Source organism: Poromitra crassiceps, assembly GCF_964638095.1.
Source record: "Poromitra crassiceps genome assembly, chromosome: 28".
Lineage (NCBI taxonomy): Eukaryota > Metazoa > Chordata > Actinopteri > Beryciformes > Melamphaidae > Poromitra > Poromitra crassiceps.
The window spans coordinates 13,279,577-13,294,783 of NC_139651.1; the positions used below are offsets into that span (position 1 = coordinate 13,279,577).

Here is a 15,207-nt window from a genome sequence, read left to right on the forward strand (position 1 = left end):
CATACCAATATTTGGATTGAGAGGTATTCTATTTGGATTGGGTGCGTATAGTCCAACAGAATAATACATTTGGTTAGTGCATGAGTGTGTGTGTGTGTGTGTGTGTGTGTGTGTGTGTGTATGTGTGTGCGTGCGCGGCGACTCAGAGATGCTCACAAGTCATTTTTTGCAATTCCAAGTCAAGTCTCAAGTCTTTGGTCACAAGTCCAAGTCAAGTCTCAAGTCCCTATGGATGAGCGTTCTATCATCTGCTGCATGTCATCCGGTCTGCTTAGAACACTGCAGCTAAAACGAAGGAATTCAAAGCATGTACTGTATTATATCCTCACTCCTCATCTATTAGAATACAGCAGCAGCAATGATTAGAGATGACATTAGTAGACATTTCCTTCATGTTAATGCAACAAAAAAATTAAGAAAAATAAAGATTGTTCACAAGTCCCAAACCTTCAAGTCAAAGTCAAGTCTCAAGTCTTTGAGGATGAGTCTCAAGTCAAGTCTTAAGTCACTGTGTGACTTAAGTGCGACTCAAGTCCAAGTCCCCATCTTTGGCGCGCGCGCGTGTGTGAGTGCGTGTGTGTATGCACGTGGGTGTGCACGTGTGTGAGTGCGTGTGTGTGTGTATGCACGTGTATGTGTGTGTGTGAGTGTGTGTGGAGAGCTCTCAGGGCATCCAGGCAGTTCCAGAGAGGGTAATTCGTCTGATCAGGCTGATTGGTCTCCAGCAAATAACTCACTACAAGATTAGAGGGGTAATTCCTGGGCCAGAACAGAGGCTGCAAGTGCTAATCGATGAGCTGCCTCACTGACGAGACGACACGACACGACGGCTGCTTGACCGTTAACGTATGGAGGGAGGGGGTAGTGTGTGTGTGTGTGCTTGTGTGTGTGTGTGTGTGTGTGTGTGTGTGTTCGCCAGCGTGCGCGTGCACGTGTCTTTTTGCGTGTGCGTGTTGTCGCCTGTGCAGTGTGCGCGCGTGGGTTTTCGACACTTGGCAGTTTGAACTCTTTTCAAACGTAATGTGTGATTAATGAGGGGGTTTTATAGTGGCTGCAGCAGGGGGAGACAGAGAGAGAGAGAGAGAGAGAGAGGGGGGCGTGCGGGCTTCAGAGTCTCAGGGCCTGTTGGAGAATATTGACATCTCCATTATTTACTGAGTGATCGGAGCAGCCAAAGGGCCGCTGATTAGAAAACAATAAATGCTGTTATTGGTGATCGCGCCTCAGCAGGACACTGCAAATGCATGTCCCAGTCTTTCTAATGACTGTGTCCACTGAGCGCTGGACATAATGACTGTGTCCACTGAGCGGTGGACATAATGACTGTGTCCACTGAGCGGTGGACATAATGACTGTGTCCACTGAGCGGTGGACAGTGATAAAGCAACAGCTATTCCCTGTGGGGAGAGCAGAGGGGACATCTGTATGTGGACAGAGGCCCGGGATGGACGCTTGTCGTTAGGCGAAGAAGAGTGCTTGGTACAAACCGAGCCGTGCTAGTTAAAGCTGTGATATGTAACTTAAAATAACAATAAGTAGTAATGTGTTACCCCCAACACTGGGTGCTACAGTGAAAATAAATGATTTTACGTATTTTAGGGCTTTCTCACTCACATAGACATTGTGACGTCACAACAGCTCGAGTGACATCTCCACTCACTCCAATGGACCAGTTTTTTATATTGCAAAATGAACTTTTGGCAAAAAGGAACTTTTGGGAAGACAAGTACATGACTAGGCATCCATTCCTCGGCTTGCCTGCTGTGCGGGCTTGTCACAACTTCGCATCACTGATGACATCACTGATGATGCCAAAATGCCACGGCAGAGCCTGCCATGCAGCTCGACCGCTGTGCGGGCTCACATGCTCTTATGACATCACTGATGTCACAACTTCTGATGACATCACAATCGCTATTATGACATCACTGATGATGTCACAATGCCACAGCCAAGCCCGCCCTGCAGCTTGACCGCTGTGCACTTGCTCTTATGACATCACTGATGAATGACATTACTGATGATGTCACAACTTCCCATGTTATGACATCAATGATGACATCAGTGATTTATGACATCACTGATGACATCATCAGTGATGTCACTATGACATCATCAGTGGGACTTTGACATCACTGATGAGACGGTAACAATGGCTCCTAAGCGTCTGTCCGTCTGTATGCATGTCTGTCTGTCTGTCCACACAAAGAAAGAAGTGGCAGTCATAAAGTATGTCCCCACGAAATAAATAAAGTGGCTAGGTTGCAGATGATGTCATACAGTTCTAGACAGCTCAGCCTGGTGGCCAGCTCACTACTGTGGAGGGCATATTCTATGTTTACACTCCATCAATTGTGATGTCTTCTTCTGTGGTGTTTTATCGCAGTTGGCATGCTTACCTACCACCTCTTGGATTTATCCATCCACTGTTTCTGTCAATCCTCCCGATCTCTGTTCATCATGTCACTCGAGCAATTGTGTGGTCATTGATGATGTTGTCATCAGTGATGTCATCGGTGTGACATCACACAAAAAGTGTGATGCCATGCGTGAACACAGTGAGATGATGTCACAATGACAATGATCAGTGATGATGTCAGGCCTGGTGGCCAGGTCACTATAGTGATGTCATATATCACAGATGATGTCATAATGTGGATTTTCTACGTACACTCGAGCAATTGTGATGTCGTCAGTGATTTCACTTGAGCAACTGTGATGTCACGTGTGAACACAGCAAGATGATGTCCCAATAACAATGTCACTTCAATTACATACCCACTGATGATCTCATAGACATTGTGACATCATCAGTGATGCCATAAATCCCTCCCTGCTATTGTTATAAATTGGACGACGGGCATCAACAATTTCAACTGCTAGTTGGCAGTGACTTAACGTTTTTATAAACCGTTAGGTTTTTTAATTCCTCTACTGCTCGTGCTGCCACTGTTTTCTTCACTTGTGAAAGTAGTTGAGTGACGCAGTATGCCTTCAGAGAAAACCTTCAAACAAAGGAGGACATTTGAAAGGAGAGTAGAAGATGTGAAGGTGGTACGACAGCAGCACCCCGACAAGATCCCTGTGGTCATCGAGAGGTATAAAGGAGAGAAGCAGCTCCCCCTCCTTGACAAGACCAAGTTCCTGGTGCCGGACCAGGTCAACATGAGCGAACTGATCAGGATCATCAGGAGGCGCCTCCAGCTGAACCCCAACCAGGCGTTCATCCTGCTGGTCAACGGCCACACCATGGTGCCAGTGTCAGCGGCCATCTCCGAGGTGTACGAGAACAAGAAGGATGAAGACGGCTTCCTCTACATGGTGTACGCCTCCCAGGACACCTTTGGCACCAGCCAATGAACAGACTTCGATTCCCTCTGCTACTGGACAGTGATTGGACGACAATGATAGTGTTCTAATGTTTGATTATTAAGTTGTTTGTTGTTACTGTGATGCTGATTGAGTTAGAAGTGAGTCCTTGTGGTCTGCACTCGCTCAGAGCTAGTAGCTAAGAGCAAGGCTGTGAAAGTAGCTGTTGTATGGCTGACAGTAACCAATGTTTGTTCATAATACACTGAATTGCAACACGTCTATCCTGTTATTTCCTCTTTCCGGTCTTGGACAGGACGCTTTGGTGTCAGAAGTAAAAAAACAACTGAAGCCGTTCGTCATGCTCTTTTAGCCATTAGCTCATTGTCAGCTGGCTATATATACCACCTGCTGGACATAATACACTGGTGCGTGGCGTGCCTGAACATCGGTAGGTCGGAAGCAATTATGCTTTGCATTCGACCTGGTGACAAATTTTGAATTTGCTTCGGAACACAAAGCCCACTTGAGAGAATCCAGGAGACCGGTCAGGCGCGGGATTGGGATCTTCCGAACCTCGATGGAGCGGGAAGCATGCGGATGCAGACTCCCCGGTCCAGTGACTCCGGGCAAGGATTACATGCCGACTAAACAAAGATGGTGGCGCCCATGGAGACCAGGTTCCCATTAAAACAACATCGATAAGGCAGATTGGAAGGCATTCCATGCCCAATTTGAACTGTTAGCATGGGCAGTGGGATGGTTAGACAATAAAGCCCTACAGCTAGCATTCTGCCTTACAGATCGTGTGTTAGCATGCTTGGTGCTACTTAGCCTAGCCGCTCTGTTTGTTAGCCAATGACATTGAGACCCTCTCAAGAAGGGCATTATGTCCACATGACACCCCAGGGACCAGTTTATTCAGGCCATAACCCAGAGAGCTGCATACCCCTGTACCCTACAAGAAGCATGGGAGGTGGTCCTGGAAAGAGAGATTGTGGGCGCTGGGACTGCAGAGAGCAGTGTGATGGAAAGGAGCCCTATTGTAAGAACTGCAGTGAACAGCAGAGCAGCTCAGCAGAAGCCTGCATGGGTGACTGACATGACTGAACTGATCTGCGCTGTCACTACCATCACCACACAGTGCCACTCAACCTTGCCCAGGCCTCCTGCTCTGTTGCGGGTGTGGCTAACCAGGTCATCTCCTCAGGCAGTGCCATAGGGATCATGGAAACGGCTTGGGGTCCGTATAGAAAGGACGATGCAGACCCCCTGGCATTGTGTGCCATGCTGCCCCACCACCAACAGGAGGAGACCAATCTGCGATGGTGGTGGCTGGACTCATGTTGGTTCTTTCTGCCATGTCCCCTTTACTTCGCCCTGAAAGGCTAACAGCTAAACAGCTAGCTGTTAGCTAACAGCTAACAGCTAACAGCACAAACACACTGGAAAAAATTCAGCTCAAGCAGGAGCCTGGCTATTCACACTACAAGTGGTCTGTTTTGCTCCAGGCCAGTCACAACTTCTACTGACTTCATGCCTGGCTGCACACAGTCTATCGCAGCTCGCGTCAAAAATCCAATCTGTTAACAAGGGCACCGGAATAAAACTGCCTGTGCTTCCAGACACTAAGCCTCACTTCTGCGTCACTTCCGCTTCCAGTGTGTTTGCGCCGTAATGGAAAAGGTGCTGACTTGTATGCCCCCCGGCCAGGAATGCTTCATGTATCTAGATGGCATACTGGCCCATGAGCTCCTTCCAGTGTGGTGGCAGGTCCTTCAGAGGTCTGAAACCACCCTGAAAAATGTCACTTCATGAAAACGGAGGTGGGGGTTGTGAGGCACAGACTCAGAGGAGAAGGTATCAGGACACAGGAGGAGAACGTGCGTGCATTAAGAGACTGGTCCACCCCCCATTGACCTATGGCAGCTGGAAAGCTTCCTGGGTCTGGCTTCATACTCAGCTCTCTCAAGAGGGCATTGATCCTACCCTGACGTTTATCCTGGACACGAACAGCAGCAAGGTTGGCTCAGGTGCGGTGCTGGCACAGGTGCGGTGTTGGCTCAGGTGGGGCCAGAAGGGGAGAGAGTACATTAGTGGCAGGTGGCACGCTGGTTGGAAGAGTTGCAGCTCTGTCTTTACAGTGGTGCACAGGGCCTGGGCTCGCCACGCCAACAATGCCCTGTCCTGACACTAGGGGTGGCCAAATCCATAACACTAAAAAGGGGGACACTTTGCAACTCATGATATGACACTATCACGATACATTGCCCATGATAATGATGGTATCACGGATGGTACAATAATTCTGTGATATTCTAAATACTGTGTATTGCAAGACAATTTGTCTATGATACATCATATCTGTGAAACTGATTAGAAAAACTCTCACGATCATCATCATCTGTATATAAATGGGAGCTAGGGCTCTGTCTGTCTGTCTCTCTGTCTGTCCCACTAATGACATCATCAGTGAATTACTCACACACAAAGCTATAGTTCAGCGAATCAGTGACTTTCAGTGATGTCATACATAGGCATTGTGACATCATAAGTGATGTCATAAATGTACTCTCACACACACACAAGGCTAGTTCAGTGATGTCACTGATGACATCATCACTGACTGATGTCAACAGTGATGTCATACATATGCATTGTGACATCATCAGTGATGTCATAATCACTCACACAAGGCTATAGTTTAGTGATGTCATAAATCAACACTGATGACATCATCAGTGATGTCATAATAGTGGTGTCTTCTTTTAATGTAGAATGCATAGGACATGTAACTTGTTCTTTAAACTCGCATTCCAACAATAACGTTAATGTCCGCGGGTCTTACCACAGACCCTCAGACATTCCAAGCCGGCAGGTGGCACATTTGCCTCTGCTTTCAAACAGCAGTAGGCACTGAGCCAGCCTGTTCCTCGGTTCTCTGCGGAGCCCTCGCGTAGCGCCAGAACACACTCGATTTGGGGGCGGAACATGCCAGGATTGGCCAACGCCAACTCACAAGAACTGTCAAATCAAATCATCTGGACACGCTGGTGGTTTATCAAAACATGGCGGTTGGTTTCAAGACTGCTGAGCCCCTCGAGTACCACAGGAGTTTTCTGAAAGAAAACTGTCGACCTGATGGAAGGGAACTGGGAGAATTTAGAAGCACAACACTGAACATCGGCTCCATATCCACAGCAGATGGCTCAGCCTTGGTGAAGGTTGGAAACACCACAGTCATCTGTGGGATCAAAGCGGAGCTGACAAGCCCGACAGTGGAAGCACCAAGTAAAGGCTACATGGTGCCGAACGTGGATCTGCCGCCTCTGTGTTCGACCCGCTTCAGGCCGGGTCCGCCAGGGGAACAGGCACAGGCTGCCAGCCAGTTCATCGCCGATGTCATCGAGAGCTCTGATGTGATCCGGACTGAAGACCTGTGCATTGAAAGAGGAAAGCTCTGCTGGGTGCTGTACTGTGACATCATGTGTCTCGACTACGACGGGAACATATTGGACGCTTGTATCATCGCTCTGCTGGCTGCCCTGAAGAACACACGACTTCCAGAAGTCACCATCAACACAGAGACCTGCGGACCACGAGTGAATTTGGAGAAGAGAAACGGGCTGCAGATTCACAACCATCCAGTCGGTGCCTCTTTCTGTGTCTTTGACGACTCCATACTGATTGTGGACCCCACAGCTGAGGAGGAGAGCCTGTCCACCGCTCGCCTCACTGTGGTGACGGATGAGGAAGAGCGGCTCTGCTATGTCCACAAACCAGGTGGGACGTCCCTGTCAGGAGAGAAGCTGCAGGAATGCATCAGCCGAGCCACGGTGCGGCAGAGAGAGATCCGCAAACTCATCGACCAAGTCACACACAGCATCAAGACGACAAAATAAAGAGCCACAAACAGCATGTTTATCTAAAAGCTGTATTTTCCCACTGTCAATATATATATATTTTTTAATAACAATAAAACTGCTGACAGACAAATCTACACGCTATTATGGCCCGCCTCTCAACCCTCTTTCATCTCAGGAATATCTGTTTTCAATATCTGTTTTCAATTTACACCAAGTTTATCAAATTACACCAAGTGATTCGCTCTTCAGTTATAAAACGCTCTATTAGCATCCATTTCCCCCCACATTTTTAATCAAGCAGCGTTCAGATCACCAAGTGCGCTCAGGTCGCCAAATGTGCATTCAAACTGGATCATTTCATTGACTTCTATGATTGTACCTCAGACACACGGGCTACTCGGCTAGCCTCTGGCTAGCTGTTTGAGGGGCACGAGGGTGTCGAGTCTGAGGAGCAGGGCTCCGGCTGCCTTGGTCAGAGAGGCAGCTTGGGAAAGACAGCGACCACAAAAGGCCGCCACTCTCCCTGGGAAGCGGCGCGGGGTGCACCCATAGACCAACGTAGCTATCCCATTCAATTTCTTCTCTCTGGCGGAGTTCAAACTCTGCGCGATCACTGGACAGGCAATCTGTCAATCACCCCCTTTTCTATCATCTATTTTACTCCAAAACCGTGTTTTGCCCCACTGGAAAGATATTTAATCCTGTTACAAAGTCGGGCATTTTAACATGCCACCAACGCCTAGTGGCCATTCGAGGAACTACAGCTTTTCAATTCACTTCCGCGTCATCAGAGGGAAGGGGGTGGGCTCGCCCAGTGGGTGCACCTGTCGGCTTGACAAGGTGGAGGTGAGTAGGTTCCAGGTGCACCTGGCCACCTGGCCAGTGCGATACGGTAGGCTACATTTTGTCTTTTCTTAATTAGTGTGTGAAGTGTTTGGTGTGCGCTCTGTCAACAACAGAGTTGACTCAAACATTTACAACTCGTGCAATAATAAGTGCATAAACGGTCGTATTAAGGGAAGTACACGCACTGCACTGAAAAAGGTGCATACACGGCATTTACGTGCATTTAGCCTTCACTACAGCCCTGGTTACTTGGCATTAAAATGTAATGTGTATCTGGATGTGGTAGGTTAGGGCTTGGACTGCGGAGCAGGCGTGGCAGACAAGTGGTCCAGGCAGAGAGGCCTGACTGGCAAGGAGGTCCACGTTCAATTCAAGATTCAAGGTATTATTGCCCCTCCGTTGTAAAAGTACACACGCGTCACATTCTTATGCTAGCAGCTCCATTGCAAGACATAGTGGGTACATAGACCTTACAGGTGGCATTTAAAGACCAGGTGTGAATTAGGCGAGAAAGGCTTCACATTTTTCGGTCATTGTTGAAAGAAATCGGTAAAAGACGGAAAATATTTGGTTAACGGGACCACTGGTTTGCACCGTTACGTCTGTGTCAGCCTCGTTGATGCTCCTCAGCTCCACTGTGACATCGTGGATACGTGATAACATCTTGGCTGCTGCGTGTCTCTTCGCTAGCTTCTTGGTTGTTCCCCTTCCGACTTCTACAAATCTCTGGACTTTGCACCGCGTGGTGAACTCTTTGCGACGTGCTGGACTCTTGTATTCTGGCAGACGCCATCCCTTCTGCACCACCAGCTCCTGCAGAGCTCCTACAGGGTTACTCTCAGGCTGCTGAGAAGTGGCCGACGTCTTCATCTCCGGTTGGGGGCTGTCTCCATCAGAGGGCACCTCAACTCCGATAGAGTCAAACTTGAGCATGTTCAGTGCAGCCTGGGCTGCTTGGCGCTTGGCTGCCTTCTTCCTGGGGCCTTGGCCGGTACAGCTGATGTCTCCGACACAGACGCGCACCGTGAAGTTGGGCCGGTGGGCCTGTCCCTCGGCCTTCAGCAGGTCGTACACTGGTGTCTCGCCTATCCGCGTGCCGTACTCCTGTAGCACACTGATAGGCGACTTTTGGGGAATTTGCACAATACCGCTATAATAGGCCATGGCTCTTCTGCTTATACGGAAGCAGTCGACCCCCCCACCAATATATCCCCAGGGAGGGGAGGGAGTTATGACATCACTGATAATGTCACAATGTCTATGACATCATTAGCATAATAACGGTCTTCTTCTTCTGTGGTGTTTTATGGTAGTTGGCATACTTTATGTTGCATTACCGCCTCCTTCTGGATTCATCCATCCACTGCCCACATTCTGCAAAACCCAATCCTCCAGCATAAGCTCTATGATATCATCAGTCCTTGTAGGTCCTCACTGATGATGTCACAATTAGCCTCAGTGGCATGGAAGATATAATTATGACATCATTGAGGATGTCACTGTCGCAGTTGAGCAATTGCGGGTCACCACCATGCTATTATAGTAGATATCACTCACTGATGACATCACAAATGCTCAAGTGACATCACAGATGATATTATCACCGAAGACATCACAATTGCTTGAGTGACATCACCGATTACATCACTCACTGATGACCACATCACAGATGACACCGGTGTGACATGGCCAGCAGCAGTGAGACTGAAAAGCTGATTGACTCTGAGAGATACACAGAATGTAGGGAAACAGTGGATGGATAAATCCAGGAGGCGCTAATGCAACATAAAGGATGCCAATGCCATAAAACACCACAGAAGAAGAAGACATGGCCAGCAGCTCTATAAGTCACTCTCTGTTGGTTGGTCGGTCCACAAAAGGTTCACCGCGCTTTAGCAGGCACAGTTTTCGCCATAGGAGGCTGACATTTTACATGGAGGTCACGTGTGTGTCTGTGTGTGTGTTCGTTTTCATGCCAATTGGCCAATTGGCGGGTTGGGGGTGATTATCACAATGGAGTGGATGATGTCACACAAATTTGTGAGATATTGCAAATTTGTGCGTGTTTTGTACTGATACTGTACTTCAATATTAAACGAGTTTTGAAGCATCAACATCTCAACACAACTTGTTAAACTTGACTGAATAACTGGTTGGTGTTAATCTGATTTAAGATGAAAGATTTAATCCTTTCAAAGATTATCATTTTGACCTAAATTAGAAGCGCCCTCATCAGGCTGTAACGACTACAGCCACACCGACTACTACTGCTACCAGTTGCTACTACTTTCAACATTCGTCGAGTTGTGACTGATGATGACTGATGATGTCATACCCACTGATGATGTCATAGACATTGTGGCATCATCAGTCATGTCATACACTCCTAGGTACTCATTTTGCGGCTCGAGAAGCTTTAGTTGGCGGCTCGCAGCCGATATACATAATTCACTGTCCAAACCTGCTCAGACCTTCCCTCACTGTGGTTAAAAAAAACTGTGCGGTTGCCAGGTTGCTGGTCCTTTGGAGCACCAAACGGTGGTGGAAACTCAGCTACAGTAGATTTAGACAGGCAGCTACAGTAGAGTTAGACACATAGCTAACAGTACAGTAAAGTTAGACACATAGCTAACAGTACAGTAGAGTTAGACACATAGCTAACAGTACAGTAAAGTTAGACACATACAGTAGCTACACATAGACACATGGCTACACATAGCTAACAGTACAGTAGAGTTAGACACATACTGTAGCTACACATAGCTAACAGCACAGTAGAGTTAGACACATAGCTACACATAGCCAACAGTACAGTAGTGTTAGCTACACATAGCTAACAGTACAGTAGTGTTAGACATATAGCTACACATAGCTAACAGTACAGTAGTGTTAGACATATAGCTACACATAGCTAACAGCACAGTAGAGTTAGACAGGCAGCTACAGTAGAGTTAGACACATAGCTACAGTACAGTAGAGTTAGACACATAGCTACACATAGCTAGCTAACAGCACAGTAGTGTTAGACATAGCTACACATAGCTAACAGTACAGTAGAGTTAGACACATAGCTACACATAGCTAACAGCACAGTAGAGTTGGACAGGCAGCTACAGTAGAGTTAGACACATAGCTACAGTACAGTAGAGTTAGACACATAGCTACACATAGCTAACAGTACAGTAGTGTTAGACATATAGCTACACATAGCTAACAGTACAGTAGTGTTAGACATATAGCTACACATAGCTAACAGCACAGTAGAGTTGGACAGGCAGCTACAGTAGAGTTAGACACATAGCTACAGTACAGTAGAGTTAGACACATAGCTACACATAGCTAACAGTACAGTAGAGTTAGACACATAGCTACACATAGGTAACAGCACAGTAGAGTTAGACAGGCAGCTACACATAGCTAACAGCACAGTAGAGTTAGACAGGCAGCTACAGTAGAGTTAGACACATAGCTAACAGTACAGTAGAGTTAGACACACAGTAACAAACAGTAGGGGCGCGCTCAGATTGAAAAGAAGACCGAAAATACTATATCTTGTTGGATTTATGTCTGCCTGGATAGAGAATCAGAAATATCAGCACCCAACTTTAGCTGCTCTCTCCTCACTGGCTGTCTGGATTGATGTGTGCGTTAATACCAAGTGACAGCGTTGTCCTTGACTCCAACACCTGTCAGTGGTCGCTCTGCGAGCAGCGGGGCCTAGCACCCCCCTACCACTACCTCACCCCCCCCCCCCACTACCTCCACCACCCACCCCCCTACAAACCTGGATATAAAAATACACCGTCTTGACATCATCGCAATGAGCAAACTAATCAGCTGGCATGTGTCACTGTGCTGTGAGCTTAGGTGGGACCAGGTGGACCGATGCCTGCTGAGTGGACAGTTGTGACTCTGTGTGTGTGTGTGTGTGTGTGTGTGTGTGTGTGTGTGAGAGAGAGAGTGAGAGAGACTGGTTGTGTGTGCATGATTAATCGGCATCATACATTTCTGTTACGTAGGCCAGTGGTTCTCAAATGTGTTCACATGAGGGACCCCTAAACTGACAAAGATTAGACCACAGGCCCCCATTTGATAGGATTTTGTCCCACGGTCCCCCCATATGATAATAAGATTGATTCTTTTAGATGTTTTATTACAGAAAGTGTATCAAACACATGACCAAAATAGTCATTGTGTGCCTTATGAATGGAATTATAGTGAAAATAAATGACCCCCCTTTTGGCTGGGGGACCCTCCCTGGAACCCCCTCAAGGACCCCTGGGGGTCCCCTGGACCCGCATTTGAGAACCACTGACGTAGGCTATTCATTTGAACATTTGATGTCATCAGATGAAGAAGCCTGTCTTGTCTATGTTGAAGTAATAAACTGACATTTTCATATAAACATCAATGTTACTGCTCTCTCTCTCTCTCTCTCTCTTTCTGATTGATATAACACAATAGTGATTCAATCTCTATCCATAGATGACATCAGTTTAACAGCAGAAAGAAAACAGCCAGGAAAACAGACTCGACTGCATTATTTGTGATAGCAAATGAAGCCATCACACCTATGGCTTAAAACAATACCAGGGGGGGGAGGGAAACACGAGCGCAGTGCTCGCAAAGGTCATCACAAGGAAAGCATATGGGTTGACACCCATCCTCAAGCAGAAACAATCAAACTAATCAGAGTGCACCGTACTGAATGAATAGGCCGGTGTCATGGGACTACTTGGAATGCAAGTAGTCCCATTTCCTGTCGTATGCAAAGCGACAGGAAATAAAGTAATCGCAGGAGGAACAGAGAGAAAGCAGAAATAGCCTTATATATATAATGTCTATATAATGTCAAAACAATGCAAACTGCATGAATGCCAACATGTCACACTCAGAATCCAAGATGAGGAAACTATATAGCGGAGACACACAAAGCACACGTCAGGATGTTTATATACCTAGACCTTCTATACCACCAATGTGTACTGAAGTGTACTGACCCAGATCAAATACTAACAAAAACATCTGATGGCCAACACAAATCCTCTATCTGTTCTAATCTACTGTGTGTTCAGCATCATCAACCAGAGCCTCGACCAACCCTGTGCGTTTACAATGTACATCAAACTAAGGAAGAACTGGACACAAATGCAGATCCTTCAACACGCCCTCTTGTTTGTCTGTTCAGCAAAATCCTCTGTGCTAATCTTTTCCTGCTAAAACAAATAACATAAAAAAGACATGTTGCTTAGTAGATGGAAACCCCTCTCCATGTTTTCTGTTCTAAACAGTGTTGTAGAGCCATATGAAATCAGTTTTTATTTTCACCTGAATTAAGTTTTTTCCATCTTAATTTTAATTTAGGGGTTAGGAGTGATCTTTCTTTTTTTGATGACTTGGCTCTCTCAGACAGCCTCTTCGACATGTTTCTCAAGGTGAAAACTAAGTTGTGAGGTGCAGTAAGGGTCCCACGCAAGGACGACCCCCCCCCCCTCTCAAAACACCCCAATCCAAAACTGAATCATTTCTCTAGGCTTATTTCACTATTCAGAAACAATTTAGGTTACTAAGATCATTAGATCTACTTATTTTGATAATTAGCCCTACTTTGATCAATTTCAGCCAAATTATGGAAAATTCAGCAATATTCCATGTTTTACAGTTGATTCCATTTTTATTACCAAATTCCATGATTCCGTCTGTTTTTTCCATTTGTGAAAATATGACTACAGTGTTGTTGATGTTTGAGTTTTCTGTCTAAATGTGCAGGTGACCAACGATCAGAGATGAAGCTCTGAGTCTGTGTTCAGGTCGTCAACAACGACGACGACGAGAGGCAGCAGTCTGGGTCCAGCTATAGTTGCTTGCTTTGTCTTGTTCCCATATATGCATTAGGCTATATCATCATCACATTATGATTATGACACTATAGCCTACAGTATGCTCAAAATGTGCTCGTCATACCTTATGAAGCCAGATTAACAAAACTGCAAGTAAAAAGTGTTACCGAACAATCAAATAGGCCAATCTTAAAAAGTCTCAGTTAACACATTCACTGCCAGACGTTTTTTTTTTACTGTAGTTAGCTTCTGCCAGAGGGGTTTTTTGAGGATTCTGGCTCATCTTTCAAGACCCGAGGATTCTTTTCTGCTAAGATTTTGTGAACACACAATATCTCAAAAGAACTAATAGAATGTGTGCTTTCTCTGTCTAAAAGAGTTAGTTTGTAGAGTTAGTAGTTATGTAAGCATTAGCAGTTGAATACAGCATGGTTTCAGCGTCAGAAAAATGATTCAGAGATAAACGGCTTTTTGTGAAATTCGATAGAACAGTCACTTCAACCATTCATCCCTGGCATCAGTAAGACGTCAGACATCCAAACAATAGTTCTGAACAGCAACCTCCTCCATAACAGCAGGAAACCCCCCTCCGCTTCCAACTCCTCCCTCCGTGTGTGTCCTCTTGGCCGCAGCGGCCGTGTCACAAGCTCGTTGCTGCTGCTGTAACCTCGCGTCACCAGTCTCATTGCTTTGCTGCTGCTGTGCCTGTCTGCGCGGCCGCTGTTTGAGGAAGTCTGGATGGACTCGCTCGCTTCTTGGAGTTTTGGTTGAGAGAAGCTTTTGCGATTCTGGTCATATTTATGCTGCGAATTTCAAAGTGTGTTCCACCTGTAATCTATTATGCAAATTTGCAATCCCGCATCGCCAGCAATCAGCGCGAAAACGAAAGCGTTTTCCCCCATCCATTTTCATGAGAATGGCTGCTTTTTGCTTGCCTTCCTCTAGTCAGCAGAGCACTGTCGCCACTTAGTGGCTCGGTGGAATGGGTTGTAAACGTTCGGTGGCTCCAATAATTATATAAGAGATGTAAAAGGGTTAGATGCACATCCCACGGTCAAAAAAAAAAAAATCATTTTTTTGACGTATTAATACGTCATTGGCAGTCAACCGTTGGATTATTTTTGACGTATTAATACGTCATTGGCAGTGAACGTGTTAATATTCTCTGTGAAATGCTTGGATGGAACATTACAGGTACAGTATGGAAAATGGAAAAGAATAACTTTACATGCAACCTCTGTGATTGAATTTGATCAGAATATTATGCTGCTGATACCATAGACTAGACTAGAGCATATTTTAATGACAAGCAAAAGTAAACTAGGTTATTTTTATTTTTTTTACAC

General features: G+C 46.2%; 3 pseudogenes across 3 annotated transcripts; 2 read left to right on the top strand and 1 right to left on the bottom strand.

The window, feature by feature from the left end:
- Positions 1 to 2,988: 2,988 nt before the first annotated feature.
- LOC310799562 (microtubule-associated protein 1 light chain 3 beta pseudogene) lies at positions 2,989 to 3,360 on the top strand (annotated as a pseudogene). The gene has a single exon. The product of its transcript is annotated as a microtubule-associated protein 1 light chain 3 beta pseudogene (transcript).
- Positions 3,361 to 6,368: 3,008 nt separating this feature from the next.
- Positions 6,369 to 7,211, top strand: LOC310799647 (exosome complex component RRP43 pseudogene; annotated as a pseudogene). Its single transcript has one exon. The product of its transcript is annotated as an exosome complex component RRP43 pseudogene (transcript).
- Positions 7,212 to 7,576: 365 nt separating this feature from the next.
- LOC310799563 (RISC-loading complex subunit tarbp2 pseudogene) lies at positions 7,577 to 9,185 on the bottom strand (annotated as a pseudogene). Its single transcript has 2 exons — positions 8,603 to 9,185; positions 7,577 to 7,659 (listed from the first exon to the last, which is right to left on the bottom strand). The product of its transcript is annotated as an RISC-loading complex subunit tarbp2 pseudogene (transcript).
- Between the last annotated feature and the right edge of the window lie 6,022 nt (positions 9,186 to 15,207).